The sequence below is a fragment of the Frankliniella occidentalis genome, unplaced genomic scaffold (assembly GCF_000697945.3).
Source record: "Frankliniella occidentalis isolate FOCC.00 unplaced genomic scaffold, Focc_3.1 Scaffold217, whole genome shotgun sequence".
Lineage (NCBI taxonomy): Eukaryota > Metazoa > Arthropoda > Insecta > Thysanoptera > Thripidae > Frankliniella > Frankliniella occidentalis.
The window spans coordinates 370,039-374,452 of NW_026267343.1; the positions used below are offsets into that span (position 1 = coordinate 370,039).

The 4,414-nt window shown below is 42.2% G+C and overlaps 2 long non-coding RNA genes across 6 annotated transcripts; one reads left to right on the forward strand and one right to left on the reverse strand.

Moving 5' to 3' along the window:
• Window positions 1-336: 336 nt before the first annotated feature.
• LOC113214922 (uncharacterized) lies at window positions 337-2,165 on the reverse strand. 4 transcript variants are annotated; one of them, XR_003303868.2, is made up of 3 exons: window positions 2,138-2,165; window positions 615-756; window positions 337-528 (listed from the first exon to the last, which is right to left on the reverse strand). It is a non-coding gene; the product is annotated as an uncharacterized LOC113214922 (long non-coding RNA). The 4 variants fall into 4 exon arrangements; XR_008011766.1 differs by lacking the exon at window positions 2,138-2,165 and adding an exon at window positions 919-1,672 and having other exon boundaries at window positions 615-753; XR_003303867.2 differs by lacking the exon at window positions 2,138-2,165 and adding an exon at window positions 919-1,671.
• A 156-nt stretch (window positions 2,166-2,321) lies between these two features.
• Window positions 2,322-4,361, forward strand: LOC113216967 (uncharacterized). 2 transcript variants are annotated; one of them, XR_008011763.1, is made up of 5 exons: window positions 2,322-2,413; window positions 2,588-2,729; window positions 2,816-3,945; window positions 4,041-4,155; window positions 4,255-4,361. It is a non-coding gene; the product is annotated as an uncharacterized LOC113216967 (long non-coding RNA). The 2 variants fall into 2 exon arrangements; XR_008011764.1 differs by lacking the exon at window positions 2,322-2,413 and adding an exon at window positions 2,423-2,522.
• The last annotated feature ends 53 nt before the right edge of the window (window positions 4,362-4,414 follow it).

The following is a 4,414-nucleotide window of genomic DNA, read 5'->3' on the forward strand; positions in this document are numbered from 1 at the left end:
TAACAACCCAAAACACCGATGACAATTATTCTTGAGAAGAGCCGCCTCTGAAAGATGTCTCTGCTGGCAGACGTTTCAAGTCAGAGGTAGGAGAAGATGTACTTCTAGAAGACACGCTATTGAAAATAAATGTGAAACACCCCATGCATAAAGGCAACACTAAACACACAACACCACTTCCAAAACAAAACAAGCAGCCACTCATATCCGATTCATTTTACTTGAAGCGAGTCCCATTCCCTTATCCCCAATAGACGATGGAAGTGAAGAAAATCTTGACGAGTCTCTCTTGATTCCCAGAACCAACGCACAAGTACAGGAGCTTTATAAAAACAATTGTCAATAAGACACAAATTTATTCACAATCACTGCACTACCTTCATGGTATGTTACGAGGATAGAAGTTGTTTATCATTGGGCAAAACTTTCAGCCCTCCGACCCACCATATGCTGACACACTAGTTACACCACGACAAACGGCTAGAGAGTGAAGGAGAGGTGAAACTTGGAGAGTGTGATTGGTGAGTCCTGTAAACAGAGGAAGCATTACAAAACCTGGTAGTGTACGAGCAAGAAGTTGTGCAGGCAAAGCTCCTAATTACCTAGCAACTCACTTTTGTTTGCATCGAGTACATTGAGCATTGGAATGATCTTGTGGTTCTAATGGTTCTAAACCTCATCGAATGGAACCGAATTAACACAATCCGGGGCACATTTCCCACGCTCCACGCGAGTTGCAATACTTGACAGCATCTTCTGGTGAAGAAAAACAGTGAGAAGATTAGAGGTTAGATTTACACTAAATTAAACTGTAGGCTAACCGTCTACAACAAATGAGGTGTGCTTGACGATTAAAACGCAAGTCGGAATGCCGCTTGAATGCAAGAACCAGCTCAACAAATGCACTAAGTTACTCACAATAGGGCAGGTGCCAGGAGACGTACATCTGTTAGGGGACTGGACACAGGAGCCGATCTTTCGACGATGCTTGGAAGAATCGAGCACACGCCTTCTACGAGAAACAACAACTTGCTTGAGCGGATGAGCGGGGTGGTGGGGGATGGTGGGGGAGGAAAGAGACCATAACCCCTACAGGGGTTTCAGTGCGGCGACAGAACGATTTACAAGAAAACTAGAGAACTATATTCGACATCTTCGTATCCAGGGAATCCACGATTAATTTTTCCTTGGGCATATAGGCTTCTTTTACTACATAAAGACGGAAACATCCCGTTTGACTGGAAATAGTAGCTCTCGTAAGCGTTCAGGCCTGCGTCGTCGTCGTCTGGTTGTTGTCCCTACCGCACCCTTCCCCTCCACCACCCTCCAGCCTACCCCCACCCATGGATACTGCCGAGCATCGTCGAAAGCAACGGATTCAGATAGACAGTTTTAAAAAGTTATTTACATTAAATTTATCGATGACAATTGCACTTTAAGCTGCGAGTGCCCCAGCATTCATCTTCTCTGAACTAGTAAATCCCGGTGGCATTGAAATCTAAGCAACCAATTTTCATGTAATCGTTCCGTTATTGCGGCCTGTAAAACCCCGCTGAGACCCTTTCCTATCCCTCTCAACTCTAGATCTCCTGCAGGTGCACATCGGGACAAGCGACGATCATCTGGGGATCAAAACAGCGCGAACATTCGAATGAGGCCATGTCGCCTAGAGTTGATCCCCGGTTGATATTGAATCATTGTCGACATTCTCCGCTTAGCGTGTGTTTGAAATTCATTGTTTACTATTAATTCTATTTACCACGTTAATATATTTGACAAAATTTGTGCATACATGCGATAAAAGACAATTTTCGTTGTATGTGCCTCATCCCCCCGTTTGAGCTGCCGCCATATTGCCGGCGCACCCGCCGTAGCAAGAGTTCGCGTTGAGGTTAGAGACTTTTATAATATCTGGCCAGAAGCTGATCTCGAGTGGTAAGGATATTTCTTCGTTACTCTTTTTGGACGTGAGTGATAAATTGATCATCAAAATTACGAATTTTAGTACAAATCAGCCGTTTTAAGTGGCGGAATTCAAGCTTCCCGCACATTGATCCCCAGATGGAAGAGAACGTTATGGGTCCCATCACAGCTAGTGACTCGCAAAACGGCAGTGCACCTGCCCTATTGCACTTACTTTTCTGTAATAACAAGCTCAGCTAGACGAAGGAATTTCAAACTACAAAATAGTGCAGATCACATGGCAATTTGCTATCATAAAAAAAATTGCTATTAACAAAAATATTAAGGTTTCTTTATTTAATTATTCTAGTTAATGAAGGCAACTTTTATTCTCAAAGTTGGTATGCTGCGTGTTCAGTTATTATTTATTTTGTTCTTGTTTATCGCCGCAACCCGCAGTAAAACAGAGAAAATAACGTTTACGTCTAGCTGAGCTTGTTATTACAGAAAAGTAAGTGCAATTGTGAGTAACTTAGTGCATTTGTTGAGCTGGTTCTTGCATTCAAGCGGCATTCCGACTTGCGTTTTAATCGTCAAGCACACCTCATTTGTTGTAGACGGTTAGCCTACAGTTTAATTTAGTGTAAATCTAACCTCTAATCTTCTCACTGTTTTTCTTCACCAGAAGATGCTGTCAAGTATTGCAACTCGCGTGGAGCGTGGGAAATGTGCCCCGGATTGTGTTAATTCGGTTCCATTCGATGAGGTTTAGAACCATTAGAACCACAAGATCATTCCAATGCTCAATGTACTCGATGCAAACAAAAGTGAGTTGCTAGGTAATTAGGAGCTTTGCCTGCACAACTTCTTGCTCGTACACTACCAGGTTTTGTAATGCTTCCTCTGTTTACAGGACTCACCAATCACACTCTCCAAGTTTCACCTCTCCTTCACTCTCTAGCCGTTTGTCGTGGTGTAACTAGTGTGTCAGCATATGGTGGGTCGGAGGGCTGAAAGTTTTGCCCAATGATAAACAACTTCTATCCTCGTAACATACCATGAAGGTAGTGCAGTGATTGTGAATAAATTTGTGTCTTATTGACAATTGTTTTTATAAAGCTCCTGTACTTGTGCGTTGGTTCTGGGAATCAAGAGAGACTCGTCAAGATTTTCTTCACTTCCATCGTCTATTGGGGATAAGGGAATGGGACTCGCTTCAAGTAAAATGAATCGGATATGAGTGGCTGCTTGTTTTGTTTTGGAAGTGGTGTTGTGTGTTTAGTGTTGCCTTTATGCATGGGGTGTTTCACATTTATTTTCAATAGCGTGTCTTCTAGAAGTACATCTTCTCCTACCTCTGACTTGAAACGTCTGCCAGCAGAGACATCTTTCAGAGGCGGCTCTTCTCAAGAATAATTGTCATCGGTGTTTTGGGTTGTTAAAAACTTCAAGCAAACAAGAAGGGAGTGTGGGTGGTGGTATTGGTGGTATCATCTTGATTTTGTTTCTTGTAAATGGTGCTGAAGTTGTATTTGTGCATGGAATATTCTAGAGGGTTTTCTAGAAGCCTATTGTCTGAAAGTACATCTCCTCACACCTCCACCTTCAATCGTTTGCCACCAGTACTTCTAAAATGGGATCCTCAAGGTCACTGGAAGAATGTCTCTGTCTTACACACCTACGCCCCTCAAGTGAAGGATTGATTGGGCAATGTTCGGATGGCTTTTGTATGGGTGTTACATTACTGACAACCCGGAGGGACTTGTCAAGAAAATCTTCATTTCATTTTCCATCAAGCAAATGGGAATGGTCTCACCTCAAGCAGAAGGAATGGGTTCTAAAGTATGGTTTTGGGGGTGGTTCTGTGGTGTGTTCCGTGTTACTTTTGTGCACAATTTATTATGGAGGGATTCAGGAAGTCAATCTTCAAGAACTGTGCTGCGCCCACAGGGCAAATCGAATCAAGATGTCATTTCCAACAAAGTTGTGAAACGGAATCTGTGGTTTAGAGAGTGCTCAAGTCTATCACTTTGAGAATGCAAAGTTGGTATTATTTTGATTTCTAATGAGGCATGTATAATACTTATTGCTACTCTTATGTTTAGTTAAATTTCTGTTGCTTTCTTTTCTTATTGCAGACTAATTGTTCAGCAGATTGTGAACAAAAGAGAAATTGTTTCAAAGATCGATCGAAGACAATTGTCTTGTTGCCTTGGTGTGGATGTGGATGTCAATGTCGACAAGAACATCAATGTGAGTTCTTTTTTCAGTTGGATAAGCTATTGTTAAGTTGCTGATTTATTGTGCAAGTACTCATACATGCTTTTGATTACACACCCTTTCACGGTACAGACAAGATTGGGAGTCCAGCTGTCAGCCAGGACAAGAGTAATCCAGAGCATTACACATCAATATCTCATCCCAAGAGCTGGATCTATATCTGTCGGTGTGACAAGGTTTGTTGTCTTTTCTGTAATGTCAGTCCTTCGTCACAGTTACTTTCCAATTTATT